The sequence below is a fragment of the Chelonoidis abingdonii genome, chromosome 8 (assembly GCF_003597395.2).
Source record: "Chelonoidis abingdonii isolate Lonesome George chromosome 8, CheloAbing_2.0, whole genome shotgun sequence".
Classification (NCBI taxonomy): domain Eukaryota; kingdom Metazoa; phylum Chordata; order Testudines; family Testudinidae; genus Chelonoidis; species Chelonoidis abingdonii.
The window spans coordinates 88,012,673-88,028,343 of NC_133776.1; the positions used below are offsets into that span (position 1 = coordinate 88,012,673).

Below are 15,671 nucleotides of genomic sequence, written 5' to 3' on the forward strand. Positions count from 1 at the left end.
ATGTGATTTGGAGTCCCAGTGGCTGCCACCACTTTATGAAAATGATTTTATGCATCTGTATGATGGGGAACAATGCATTGACCAGTGTGTTAGCTGCACTCTTGGTCTGAGGCAGCAGAAAGATGAGAAAGTCTATCTTTCAATACAGCTTTAATTTCTAAATAATTTAAAGGCAAAAAACACGTTGCCTTGCAAAAACTAACAAAAATCTGATCATAGCTCAGATATCAGGCTATGTCTACACTACCGTGGTAAGTTGACCTACGCTACACAACTCCAGCTACGTGAATAACATAGCTGGAGTCAATGTACCTTAGGTAGAGTTACCGTGGGGTCTACACTACGGGGGGTTGATGGGAGAAAATCTCCCATCGACTTACCTTACTCTTCTCATCAGACGTACAGTACTGGGATTGACTGGAGAATGATTTGCAGTCAATTTGGTGCGTCTTTACTAGACCCCCTAAATCAACCGATGGTGGATCAATCTCAGAGAGTCGATCCTGGCTGTAGTGTAGACCTGCCCTCAGAAACATTGCAGCAAATTAACACAAGACCAGCAAACTCAGAGTCAGTAGACAAATTAGATATAGATAAACTCATTGGCAGGCTTAAGAAATGCTTCACAGTTCACTGAGAAACAAGGTGGGTGAGGTAATATCGTGTAATGTCAGATATTATCTCACCCACACTTGTCTCTCTAATATCCTGGGACAAACAGAGCAATAAGAACACTGCATATCACAATCCATTGGGTTGGAAAAATTTTGACAAATGAATTGACAACTTATGTCATGTACAGTCTCTTTAGCAAACTCAGGCAGCCCACTTTCAGTCACTCCACAACTAAGTCTTTGGTTAATATTGACCATATTTATTTCCCATTCCAATGATTTCATATCAGGCATTTCCACAACATTTGCTCTTTGATTTGCTGTACTCTTTCTGGGTTTGACTTCTCTCTTATTAGGGTGGCCACTCATGCATTCTGAAAATACTGGACATTCCAGTACTTCCAGGAATGGAGTGGGCTCATACACCTGGTGTGTATGCCTAATATGAGGTCCTGCCAGCATGGTGGGAGCAATGTGCTCTTCAAAATGGTGTCCATCACTAAATATTGTACAAAACCACATCTGATTTTGTCTCAGTACTGGATGTGGGGGACACCAAACAAAAAAAGGATTGTCTGGCTTAAAACTGGACAAATGGCCTGCCTGCCTCTTATACAGACGTACTGTTCCAATACCCATGGACTCCAATGGGAGGCTTTCTGTTGGCTTCAGTGAAGTTTGATTCAGGCCATATACCTTAAGGCAAAGTTCATTCGAGATAAAGAAAGTAAAATGTTTAAACTTCCTACTTTTATCCAAATAATCTCTCACACTCCTTCACATAATTAATTTTTGCAGTTTTTCCTATAGCATATAGGCCTACTCTCTTCAAACGTGCGTGCAAAAAAGTGCATCTGTTTCATACAGAAAATCCCAGGAAATGTAGATTGATATATTCACAAAATAATTCAGCAGGCAAATAAGGCATGTTTCCAGTTCTAACAAGGATACTTCTAGAAATGGATCCCACCTACATCATAAGTTTTCCTTTTCCATTACAAAATTTTGAGGCAGGAAGCTCACATTCCTATGGAAAAAAAAAAAAAGGAAAGGACATGAAAGTACCAAGTAAAATTCACTAATCAACTAAAGGAGACAGAGGTAAAAATATCAAAGAAATTAAGTGTAAATCACAGTAACTCAGACAGGTACTACTGGACAGGGAAAGAATCCTTTGGGCCATTTGGCCAATATTCCTGAATCAATCAAAAGAGACCCTATACTATGCTTTCCATGAGAGGTGGCCTTAACATTTTTGGGAAGCCCTGAAAAACATTTTTTTAAAATTTGCCCACTCTCTTTGAGAACCAATTTGTCCACCATTTGCATAACAAACAGTACAGGGTTAGTTAAGAATTTTGGAGAGGGTTAGCAAAATTATTCTTTGCAATATACTCCAAACTTGACCCGTTTTACACAGAGTTTGTCTGGGGAGAGAGGGTGTATGTGAAACTTTAGGCCACTCCATCTCCACAAATTACTGCTCTAAAAGTGAAGCCCATCTCTTTGTGCATTCCAACCCCAATGCTTACAAAACTAAATAGTCTTGCTCAGGGAAGCTGAAATTCTACTACTTCCCCCAAATCAAAGGTCTCTGTGACCACCAGGGTTGTGAGGCCCCAACTCCAGCTCTTCTTCCCTTACACTTATTAATTCTTGACCTAAACATCAGTTACCACATTTAGGCAAATGCTTCCTCTGATTAGTTTTTATGCCAGGAAAGCAAGGTCACAGAACAACTCAAAACAGACCTGGAAGTCCTGGCTCACAATCCTTTGCTCTACATTCCTTTCCTAAAATACATGTATTCTTTCAGTATAAAGCCTGGTCTACACTACGCGTTTAAACTGATTTTAGCAGTGTTAAACCGATTTAACGGCGCACTCGTCCACACTATGAGGCCCTTTATATCGATATAAAGGGCTCTTTAAATCGGTTTCTGTACTCCTCCCCAATGAGAGGAGTAGCGCTAAAATCTGTATTACCATATCGGATTAGGGTTAGTGTGGCCGCAAATCGACGGTATTGGCCTCCGGGCGGTATCCCACAGTGCACCGCTGTGACCGCTCTGGACAGCAATCTGAACTCGGATGCAGTCGGCCAGTAAATCGGAAACCCCGGAACTTTTGAATTACATCCTGTTCAGAGCTCTTCACACGGTGGCCGATGCAGCCCAAAGCAAAAGAGCGCGCAGCATGGGCATAACGGGAATACGGATCTGATCGCGTAGAGAACAATCTGGTCTATACAGCTCCATAAGAAACGAAAGCCAAAGCGTTGAAAAAATCCCATGCTACATAGTTTTGCGTATACAACATAAGAACCAAAAGAATCAAAATGACGCGATGGAGGAAGGAGAGGGAGTACGCAGACATTCCAACATCTCACTATCCACAGCAGTCCCGAAAATTGCAATCTGCTGAAACACCCGGCTAGTCAAAACACATGTCCGGCAGGTTCAAGGGTATACTCACAATTATAGACTCCAAACCTTCCCCACCACATGAACACGAAAAATTAGGGAAAGAAAGACGTTCTTGAACTTTTCACATTCAACCTGCATCTATGTCTACTGAATGCTGGTGGTAGACCGATGCTGGCAGCAGTGAAGAGCAGTATCCTCTATCTTCCCCTCCCCATGGCAGACAGTACAATAGAATGCTATCCTGCGATCAACACTATCAGCGTCCGTCGAAGTGCTCCTGAGATGGCCTCCCGGTGCAGTCGGCAGCCTGGTAAAAAATAATGATCCCTGGTCCATTCCATACATGAGTACAGAAATGGCTTGTAACCCATCCTCATCATAGCAACTGGGGCTGAGCTCCATCAGTCCCATCCTATGTGTAAAAGAAGATTCGTGCAACTGCCACTGGACAAATTCATAGCAGCGGATACTTGCGGGCACCTCTCAGCCCACACCGCTTAATGTTCTGAAGCCGACTGTTATACAGCGGAGACTGCACCCCCCGGCCTCCATTTGTTATCGCCTAACTAAAAAAGTCAACGTGTTGCTTATTCTGCAATTACTGTATCAATTTCATCGGAACACAGAATGGGGGACACGCCAAGGTAAGCCCAAGGAAGGGGAGGAGGAAGCACGGGGTGGCGTACTGTTAGCATGCGCAAATCCCCGTCGGTGGCAATGCAGCTATCTTTCTCGGGATCTGACGAGCCTATGCAGTGTTGTGCTCTCTTAACCTGGTTACTCTACTACTAACTTGCCTCTATATCTAGGCAACGGATGCACGTCTATTTTAGATCACTAAAGGGAGGATTGACCTATGGCGGTCTTCCCAACGAGTTTTGCCTGTTGCAACCCTGCCGACTCAAGCCAGTAGGCCCATTGAAGCAGAACGTGACAGAATGACAGATACGCCTGCTATATCGCAAAAGCACAACGAATGGCGCGGTGATCGCTGCAAAGGGTACGCCCAGAGTCAGGCCATCCACGTAACAACTACGGACAGTAAAAAAAATTTAAAAGCTTGAATCTGTGCGTCAATGTGTGGCCCGAGCATTGCAGCATCCAGGGCACGCGGAAGGGTTTTTTTGGTGAAAGGGTGCTTTTATTTCGCAAGGATTGGTGGGATGGTCGGGTGGGGGTGGGTTTTGTTCGCGTGGTTCTGTTCGGCGGTGAGGTGCTAGGGGCCGTTGTTGCGTGTTTTGGTTTTTCGGGTTGGTGTGGCTGTTCGGGGTGCGTTTCCCGCTTCTGCTCCCCCTGGGCCGGTCGCGTCCCCGCTGTCCCCTCTCCGGGGGAAGTAGGGTGAATGGTATTTTAGATGGTGCAAGGCTGTACACGACAGTACCCCGATGAACCAGTGCAGTTGGCACGCGCTTCGACAATGACATGTGCCTCCATCACAACTGATCTCAACCCAGAATTCCAAGGGGCAGGGGAGACTGCAGGAACTATGGGATAGCTACGGAATAGCTACCCACAGTGCAACGCTCCGGAAATCGACGCTAGCCTCAGACCATGGACACACACCGCCGAATTAATGTGCTTAGTGTGGCTGCGTGCACTCGACTTTATACAATCTGTTTTACAAAACCGGTTTATGTAAAATCGGACTAATCCCGTAGTGTAGACGTACCCTAAGTATTGTCCCATGATCATCTGCAGATAATTGGCTTAAAGAATACTATTTGCTTGGCTAATGATGATCTAATTAGAAGAGGGAATACTTATTCAGAAATAAATATTTTTGAAAAAGTATAGTTCTCACCATTTTTGCTTAATTTTACCTTTGTTTATTAAGTGATCCCTCCCATCCCCTTTGCAACAGTTGACTATTTTTGCAGAAGGTACAGGAATTTCCTAGCTGGGTTTGATTATTAATAATTCAAAGAGCAAATTACTCCATGGCAGGGGAACGATAACTGAAAGCAGCATTGACAGCTTGTCATAAGCCTAAGGGCCATACATGATTCACATAAAATGAAACTCACTGAAGTCATCCTCATGTGTAATATACAGATGTGAACTGAGACTGAAGACCTCAGCATTCAATGTTGTTCAGATCTAGATGCAGCATTGAATACTGGGATGTGTAGTCTCCAGGGACCATACTTCCATATTAAAGACAAAGGTAACTGTGGGCCCACTACAGAACTCTGTGGGCCTCATTTGGCCCACAGGCAGCACTGTGACCATCTTTGCCTCATGGGAACTAGCAAAGAACAAGAATGATTGCACAATTTAATTGCTATTGTAACTACATTAGGACATCCTTCAAACATGAGGATCATGAGTGCTTCAGTTCCTTTAAATCTTTGCTTATACGTGTAAAGACAGGCTGGCCTTACTCCTACTTCTTCCTTGTGCCAAGTCCTGCCCTACTCAAGGAATCTCTCACCTTGACTCAACAGCATGTTTCCACAGCAGAAAAACAGAAGGCATTTTTCTCTGTTCAGAGTCTGAGACAGACAAGTACTTAAATTATTGCATGCAAATGAGGACTCTTATTTCTGCATGCCAGACAAAAACAAATCATACAGTGGTCTGTATGTTAAGTGAAATTGAAAAGATTCAAACATCTCTTTACTATGGTAACTCAGTCTGGTTTTGATAAAAAATAAATATAGAGTCTCCCGGTAAAGAAATATTGGTATTAATCATCCTGTTTAAGGAGAGGTGATGTGTTTGGAAAGAATGAATCATCATTTGTTCTATGTTGTACTCCAGAGCACTGTAAGAATGAGAATTATCCACATAGGCAGACAGTGTCTTCACTGAAAATGTACTTCAAAATTTAATCCACAAAGAAATTCTTCCTCTGGAATTTATAATCCCTTCACTCAGTGAATAGGTATTCCAGTTTCAGATTTCTCTCTGTTTATATTGGGAATTATCCCTGTTTCAGCCACTGGTAACCCATTGACCAGTGTAGCTGCAACATTGTAAAGCCCAAGTGTAGATAAAAACAGCTGCAATTTGTCCTGATTAAATTTACCCTAGTTTCAAGTTGAATGTCAAGTACAGACACAATATAAGAGCCAAGTCTATATGAACAATTAGTGCATGGCAAACTGAGGTGTAAATATACATCACACTAGCCCGCCCTGTTCTAACTATCCATATGGCACCTGCTACTGTGCACTGAAAGTTTTGCCACTTTGATCTACTCACTTTGAAATGGGAATAGAACAAAGGGCACTAGGGTACTTTTAGCGCATGGCAGAGGGTCCATGTGGACAGTTACTGCACAGCAGGCTAGTGTGAGATAGATTTACACATCAGCTTGCCACCCACTACTGTAACTGTTTATATAGACAAATATTTGAATGATGCAGTGCTGAATTTCAACCTGGCCTGACTCAAGCCTCTGCTTTTGTACTCAAAATTTTGCAGGCACGTGTAATTTTTTGTTCAGCATTGGTAATTATGTTCCTATTCAAGTCAATGGCAGTTTTTCTTCAGTGCTGAGTGCTTTTGAAAATGCCACTTGTGGCAGTCTTTGTACCTCATTGACCCCTTAAGTTGGGGGAAGGGAGGTAACTCCGTCTTTCTATGCCTACATCCATTTTCTAAGTCGCCCCAGTAGTCCACATGATGTGGCCAAATGGCCAGGGTCCACCTATTGACTCTTCCCAAGTGGGGTAATGCAGCCTAGCAGCCAGAGTCCATTCAATGTGCCCCCAGGGCAGTGAATCCCAATGGCTAGAGTCCACCTAATTCTCCTGCTCTGGTGGGATAGCAAGGCCTAGCAGCCAGAGTCAATACAGCTACCTTTGGAGGCAAAACAGGGGACCTAGTGGCTGGTGCCTGCGGGCCATCACAAGGAGTTGGCAGCCCCCAGTAGGGGGGCCCAGGCCTATCCAACTCCACCGGGCCCTGACCTACAGCCCTGACAGCAGCAGAGCAGTCCACCACAAGGTCAGCAGGGAATCCTACCAAAACACTCCCTCACCCTCCCTGGGTCACTTCCTCCTGGTTCTCCTGCAGGAAGTGACTCTGGTATCAGGGTCTCCTGGCTCCTCAGCACCTGACACTCCCTGGGGTTCCGGTAGCGGTAGGCCTCTGGTCCAAGCTTCTGGCTCTGCAGCTCTTGTAGGTAAGGGCTGTAATGGCTCCTGGGCTAGAACTCCTGTCGAGTGTCCTTCGTCCTCAGCAGTCAGCCCTGACTGAGCAGCTCTGCAGGCTTTTATACTTGACTTCCAGGTGGCACATGCCCAGAAGAGCTTCAGGGGTGGGGTTTCCTCTGCTAGGAGGGAAGGATTAACCCCCTCCATACCAGTGCGGAGCCGATCCGTCCCATCACACCACGCAAAACATTTAAATGTCTGATTGTACTCTTCTTGTACTTGATGTGCATATAAATGTAGATTCAGAATTGCACCCACAACTATTTGCAGCCACAAAGTATCTGACCTTTTCATATTCTATTTATCTCTCACATTTGAAAAGCATCCCTCACCATAGTATCTAGGCCAGAGGTAGTTAACCTCTGGCACGTGGCTTGGCAGGGTAAGCACCCTGGCGGGCCGGGTCAGTTTGTTTATCTGCCGAGTCGGCAGGTTTGGTGAACCACGGCTCCCACTGGCCATGGTTTGCTGTCCGAGGCCAATGGGGGCAGCGGGAACCCAATGGCCAGTACATCCCTCAGCCCATGGCGCTTCCCGCTGCCCCCATTGGCCTGGGACGGCAAACCATGGCCAGTGGGAGCTGGGGTCCACCGAACCTGCTGTCGTGGCAGATAAACAAACTGGGCCCAGCCCTCCAGGGTGCTTACCCTGGCGAGCCACGTGTCAGAGGTTGCTGACCCCTGATCTAGGCCAACCTGTAAAAATATTTTACTGGTAATAAAACCAAGATTAAGTATATTTCTGCTACAGCTAGCTGAATTACATGGCTTGTGCATTGCAAATAAAAACTGTAGCACAGATTTTACAAAGAACTGACTAGGGAGTCCACATTTTTCCCCAGGTTATAAAGATTTGAAAGCAAAACTTCCTATAGTTTTGCCTTGTGAGCCTTCCTTGATCTTTTCTTGCATTTTTAGTGCCATGGGTAAATTCCATTTTTGCACAATGCAAATATGGGCAGAGGATAGAAGACTATTCAAGAGTTTCCTAATATGGTATGTGGTTGTTCAGTCTTCCTGTGGTATTTAGGCCTAGTAGGAGCTTTATGTGTTTATTTAACTATGTGTTTATTGTATCAATAATCTCTGTCCAGTTATTTTGTATTTCTTTTAGCATAACCGTCTCTGAATGTCTTCCTAACAAAAGAAACAAGCGTACTCACAAAAAATAAATAAAAAGATCAGTAGATACAAGAGCTAATGACACAAAATATGTACAACATTCCAAGAAAAGCTTTTCCTCACCATAAAGATAGGGAAACGTATATTAATAAACAACTATAAGAAGCATATGTGGAGAAAATTCAAACAAAATAGAATAAAAGTTCATCACACATTTTATATGTAAGTGAAATATCCTATTGAAAACCATAACAAAGAAGGATGCAGAGTAGGCTAGACATTTAGGATTATAGTCTGCCTTCATTTATAAGCAAACACCTCCCATCAATGCTAGTGAAAGCTGCTAGGGTCTGACAGTCCTCTGTCTGTACACTGGCAGTTGGATCAGTCTCTAAGGGATACCACAATTTGGACAAACACACACAAAACAATTAAAACAATTCAGGAACACAAGTAGCAAGTTTCTGGAATCTGATCTCAAAAGCCACTGAAATCAGTGGAATTTTTTTCATTGACTTCAGTGGTTATTGTATCAGACTCTTGGAGGATTTCTATGCCTAGAGACTTTGGTGATGGGCACACTGTATAAACCGAACACAAACACATAAAAAAGTACCTCAGGTGTGCGGTGAGGCAGAAAGGACAAAGTCAACAGCCAAATAATACGTGCCACCTGTGAACTATCAAGTTGTTCCCGTGCAGAATGCTTAGAATAGTCTACTGCTGTCATATAACAGAAGTTATACAGAAAAAAGGGGGGAAGAACATAATTATTAGAAATGTTATCCTAGTGCTGACATCTAGTCTGAAAGCTTCATTTGTGTCTAGGTTTCTAAAGTGTCATATAACTTGCACTTTTGTGGTGCTTTTCATCTGATCATCTCAAAGTACGTAGACATTAACTAAATGCCCCAACATCCCTTTATGGCAAGTAGTATCATCCCCATTTTAAAGATAGCTAAACTGAAGCATATAAGGTTTAAGGCCTCAATCTTGCAGTGGCATTGTGCACAGAACCCCATTGACTTCACTGAGAAGATATGTGTCGGGTGGCTATAGAATCAGGACCCAACCGACTTGCCTATTGTTACACAGAGGGAGAAATCCTGGCCTCAGTAAATCCTAGCTCCCAGTTCACCATTCTGACTACTAAGTCATACTGTAAGCAGTACAATCAATTAAGTATTACCTGATGCTTAATTTTTTTCTTGCACTCCTATACTCCAGAATTAGAAATAGGATCACTTAATAGTTCAATCTGCTCTTTTCTAATTTCTGTACTTTGGACAGAAGAGATAGGAGTACAACATTCAGAGTAATTTCTTTCTTTCTTTGTGTTTTGAGTCCATTGTTAATTTATCTATATACTTTATTCCTTTTCAAAACTGAAAATATAATGAGCTAACAGAGTAGTGGTAAACAAAGATATATTTCACTGAGTTATAAAAAATGAATAATGTCAGAATCATAAATTACATTGATCTCTTAATCTAAAATGTTTCCTGGAGTGTTCTCCCTGCAGTGTTCTCCCTGGAGTGTTCTCCCTGCAGTTACAGAGTGTTCTCCCTACAGTTCTCCCTGCAGTTGGACGTAAGTTAAAATGAAAATACGTTAAAAAAAATAAGTATTGCACAATCGAATGTATCCTGAGGATTTTCCTCATATACAGGGTTTGGTTTTTGTGTTGGGTAAGGAGAACATGTAACGAAGTAAAGACAGTAATTATATAAAAAGGGAGGAGACCATTATAGTCATTCGGCTTTAATTCAATTGGCTATTAGCAAATACTGTTTTGACACACTGGGTCAGATTGACAAAAAGATAATGAATAGTAAATATTTTGTATTTCAAGAATTTTTATGGACTTATCCCACAAGGTGCTGAACGACAACCTCATCAGTAAAGAATGATTTCATCACAAATATGTGACAAGCTCTCCAAAGTTTGATGGAGGCTGAGGTGCTCTGCAGCTCAGTGGAGACATGCAGCACTTCTCAGGAATAGGCTTGCCCGTGGGTGCACAGTGTGCAAGTGGAAAATGAAATTCAGGAAGCTTAACACAGTCTCAGATTAATTGTTTTCTATCTACAGTATTTGCATCCTACATAATTAGATATGGTTTAATGGCAGTTTTGCATTCTTACATGTTTTTAATGTACTTTCACACTTCAGCAAATTCCTCCAGAGTTCATTTCTAGAAAGTCTATACATCATAAATATCAGGCTGTCCCTTAGGCCTTGATTCAGAAACACACATAAGCATATACTTAAGTCCCATTAGCTTAAATGGGGTTTATAAACAGATGTGTACAGCATGTGCTGAAATGCACTGAGGACTCATGCAGGAAGTTAAGCTTTAAAGCATCTATTTTTCTCCTTATGTAGGACGTTTATGTGAATAATTGTTCTACAAAACAAACTATTAAGGAGATGTTTTACCAGTTGTAGTTTTGCTCAATTATTGGTACAGAATGCATTTAATTTAATCCTTGTAAGAGAAGATCCATTCTGCCATGCAGTCTTATAATTCTGAATAAATATGTTTTTGCTTAGAGATAAATGTACCAACTTCACTGCAGGCAAAATTCAAAACACAATGTTGCAGTAATCAGGAAAAAGTATTTTAAAGGGATTAGTTCCTCCCTAATGAGGAGGAGGGATGACTAATGAAAACTCCTCTTTACACAACTAATGGATAAAGGAAGTCACCATAAATCTCCTGAGAATGGTAAATGGGTGGGCTTCTTGCTTCAGGAGAGACTACAATTGCAAAATAGCTGGGGAAGAGTTTGATTCCAAGTCTCATTACTGACAATATGACTTGTTGGCATAACACTGAACAATGTTAGGGGGCACATGCTAAAGTCTTTAATGAGGTTTTACTCAAGGAAAATGCCCATCTGTACTCAGCTGGAGTGTTGTTTGAGTAAAGACTAGTAATGGTTTCCAGTTTGGCAATGTATTACTAATGTATGGATATGCAGGGCCATGTCAGTCCCTGGATATTAGAGAGACAAGGTGAGTAAGGTAATATCTTTCATTGGATCAACTTCTGTGGATGCAAGCTTCCACAGTACTCTTTTTCAGGTTTGGGAAACTTACTCAGAGCTATGACACTCTGAGTAAGTTTTCCAGACCTAAAGAAGAGCTCTGTGTAAGCTTGAAAGCTTGTCTCGCTTGCCAACAGAAGTTGGTTCAATAAAAGATATTACCTCACCTACCTTGTCTCTCTAATGTATGAATATACAGACAGAGTTTATTAAAGATCTTTTTATATATCATGTTTATTAAGGATTGCTTTCATTATGGCTATATCACAAGTTTTCCAAACTTTCAGTAAGTGGTTTCATTTTCCTTGTTAGCAGGTATTTTATTGGTAGTAGATATCTCAGCATTAAGGACCAAACCTTGTTCAATGCATCCAACCTGAGTCACTGAGCTGAAAATGAAGATCTCCTTGGGGCAGAGAGACAGGGAACTCTTCACCATGTACTGTGAAGTGACAGAGGACCTATTACATTGCCACTGCCACCACCTGAGGCTGCCCTGACTTCACAGGAGGCAATGGCTGGTAGTTCAACATAATGATCCATCTACGAGTCCCACCTGCACTCTTCCCCTGATATTACCTGCTACCAGATGGGAATCAGGGCTCTGTGCTGTACAAGGAGCACCATGCCCACTGTGTAATCTTTCCAGATCCTGAAACAACCCACTACTACTATGTTTTCACTGCGTGAGGTGCTCCTCATCCATGGAGCAGAGGGCAGGATTTGTCCCAAAAATGAATCAATACTATTTCAAAAGATAATAAATCCACCTGCTCTTTCATTTAAACACACATGTTCACTAGTAATATAGATCTGCATTTTTAGGAGATTAATGTTTTACTGGCCAACAGCAGGCTCAGTGATAGAAGGCCAATTTTTGTCCATCTATTTCTTCACAAGAGGACTTTCTAACGAGCAATTTACACTTTCAGCTGGACTAAGGAATGATGGAATGGACAGTGCATGGAGAGTGTTTAATTTGAACGGCTTAGAAACCTGGTTACATACTTCAGTATATGTTTTAAAATTGTGTGGGACAGACAAACAAGTTTTATTTTGTTTTAGTTCCATGTCTACATCTCACCCTGCCTCTGATACATCCAGATGAAGGGAACTCTTTACTTAATTACAAATATCATATGCTTTAAAAAATCACAATCTTCAACATGCTAGTGAGCATCTGATTCTACATTACTGTAGTTTGTGACTATAGTAGAGTTAGCATTCCAGTTCACTGGCATGTTGAGCCATGAACCCAATGCCCCTTTGTCATTCATTTAAAACTCTGAACTTGTATGTGAGTCAGAAGCTAAGGATTCTCCTAAACAGTACATTTGCACAGTCTGCTTCTCTGGTGTCAGCTAAACAACTGTATGAATCCATTGAAAATATTTCATAAACAAGCCTGATCAGTTGTCTTGACTCAACAAGTGAGCTCTATCACCTTTGGGTCAGGCAGTGTACACAAAAGGTGCCTTTGTGGCATTAAAGACATTGCTGAGGGCCAAACTGTTGCCACTTGGCACAGCCCAGAAGACTATAAATCCTTCCAGGTACTCCTCTTCATATGAAATCCTAGAGCAGAGGTCGGCAACCTTTCAGAAGTGGTGTGCCATGTCTTCATTTATTCACTCTAATTTAATGTTTTTAGAAGGTCTCTTTCTTTAAGTCTATAATATATAACTAACCTATCATTGTATGTAAAGTAAATAAGGTTTTTAAAATGTTTAAGAAGTTTCATTTAAAATTAAAATAAAATGCAGAGCCCCCAGGACCGGTGGCCAGGACCCAGGCAGCGTGAGTGCCACTGAAAATCAGCTCGCGTGCCACCTTCGGCACGTGTGCCATAGGTTGTATACCCCTGTCCTAGAGTCATCTCAGTATGCAAAAATTAAACCAGTTTACCAAAGAACTGCATTATTTATCCTTAGGTTTGGCAGAATTTGATTTTTAACAATAATTGTGATGAAAAAGCATTTTTTATTTTTATCTATTTAAATTTTAAAGTTGTGCAAAATAATGGGTTTTAAGAATTTTTCAAATTTACTGATTTTAAATTTTCACAGTTGGGAAAATTATAGCAAGTGTCACAATAATGATTTAATGACAGTAGATGTTGATATTCAAAAAGTTAAAGAGCTTTATAAATGTTAAAACACAAATTGTCTACATCATATGTCAAAATATACACAGAAAATGTCCCTAAATTAAACTCAAATAAGTTCTAAAGCAGCTTTTTTCTTATTTTGACTATCTGTAAATTTTGATTCTCTATGGATTTTTTCATTAGTTTGTGTGAAAACTGATATTTATTGACATTTACCTATAAAAATCTAATCCTTCCATGCCTACTAATGATTTCTATAACGCTCCATTTCTGAGGCCTATAAATAGTGCAGGCAATTTTATGTTGGTATTTTTCATGCATATGTTTTTGTATGCACAATAACTTGAATGTGTATACAAACCCCAATTACTATATCTTGTAACTTGTATAGCAAACTCAGCAGAATAGGCCATTTACAGACAACTGTGAAAAAGGTGCACTCATTTCTGTATACATATGTATACCTACAAGTGCAGTTTGCATACACACATCCAATGTGCAAACCAGAGCACAATTTTAGACACTGCTTTTGAAAATCTGGTCCTTGTTGCAGATTTGGCAGGGAAGGCATTTCATACTGTTTTGAGACAGATAAAAAATTATTTTACCAGTTTCTGTACACTGACTCTGAGCAGACCGTTATGCGAGTTTTAACTTCGCAGTTTCAGATATCATTGGCTTCCACTGCCTTGATATCCACAACAGTGCCAATGCATAAAACTTGATACTTAGTGAGAGACATTTCCTGTAACATGAATTAACAAACCATTTTTAAAATGTAGCTAAAGATCCTTGCCCTGATACCAGGGAAGAGTCTGCATGAGTGTGTACATGTGACAAAAGACCAGATCTTGGGATAAGAGTGATAAAATATGGTGTAAAGTACTACATTTCAATATGTAGAAATTATTTAATTAATTCAGAATACACTAGCAACAATATGAAAGGGCCAAACCTTGATTGCCTTACTAAATGGTCCCATTGACTTCAATGAAGTTACTCTAGATTTACAGTGTGAGAACAGAATCTGGTTTAAGGGTGGAGGGAGGGAATAGAAACATATTCTCTCAAATATTGTAGACAGATTTTTATACAACGTTGCTTGCTGTTTTTACCTGTGAAAATACAGTAGCACCAGATGGTAAAGGTTCTCTTTAAAGCAGCCTACAGGGGAAAAGAAATAAATATGTACGAGCCCCTGGCTCCACCCTAAAGTCCTTCCAACCTGCTCCCATTCCCAAAATAGGAGCACTTGTGCTACTCAGCATCAGTTCAGCCAATTAACAGAAACTCTAAATGATTATTTTAAAATGAATTGAACTTTTAGGTGCAGGAAGCAGGATATTATCAATTAAATATGTGAAAAGAAAAGGTATTTTTTTATTTGCAATATGACGAATAATCAGGCATATTTACCTAATATTTGTTTAACAAGAGGTTTTCCTTTCACTGTTTATCCCACCAACACATCAAATTCCTTCATATTCTAAGGAATTGTGTCTTTTATTATCATTAATAATTCATAGTTCTTGTTTATTTCTTGAATGAGGACATGGAAGTGCTTCTTCAGTGGGCTGTGCATAAGCACAGAGGCTGCTGCCTAGGAGCATAGATCTAGTTGCAGGATCAGGTCCTAGGTCTGGTCTACACTATGCGTTTAAACTGAATTTAGCAGCGTTAAACTGATTTAACCCTGCACCCGTCCACACAATGAGGCCCTTTATATCAATATAATGAGCTCTTTAAACCAGTTTCTATAATCCTCCCTGATGAGAGGAGTAGCGCTGAAATCGGTATTGCCACGTTGGATTAGGGTTAGTGTGGCCGCAAATCGACGGTATTGGCCTCCGGGCGGTATCCCACAGTGCACCATTGTGACCGCTCTGGAAAGCAATCTGGACTTGGATGCACTGGCCAGGTAGACAGGAAAAGCCCTGCGAACTTTTGAATTTCATTTCCTGTTTGCCCAGCGTGGAGCTCTGATCAGCACAGGTGGCAATGCAGTCCCAAATCCAAAAAGAGCTCCAGCATGGACCGTAGGGGGGATACTGGATCTGATCGCTGTATGGGGAGACAAATCTGTTCTATCAGAGCTCCGTTACAGAAGATGAAATGACAAAGCATTTGAAAAAATCTCCAGGCTATGATAGACAGAGGCCACAGCAGGGACTCAGAACAGTGCTGCGTGACAAGC

The 15,671-nt window shown here is 41.3% G+C and overlaps 1 long non-coding RNA gene across 2 annotated transcripts in view; it reads right to left on the minus strand.

Moving 5' to 3' along the window:
• LOC116829394 (uncharacterized) overlaps positions 1 to 15,671 on the minus strand; it is a 46,971-nt gene that overhangs the window by 8,081 nt on the left and 23,219 nt on the right. The window contains exon 4 of one of the 2 annotated variants that reach the window (XR_012656439.1): positions 1,589 to 1,641. The exons of the other annotated variant lie outside the window; for it this stretch is intronic. This is a non-coding gene — a long non-coding RNA (uncharacterized LOC116829394). The remainder of the gene's footprint in view (positions 1 to 1,588; positions 1,642 to 15,671) is intronic. 2 annotated transcript variants of the gene reach the window in all.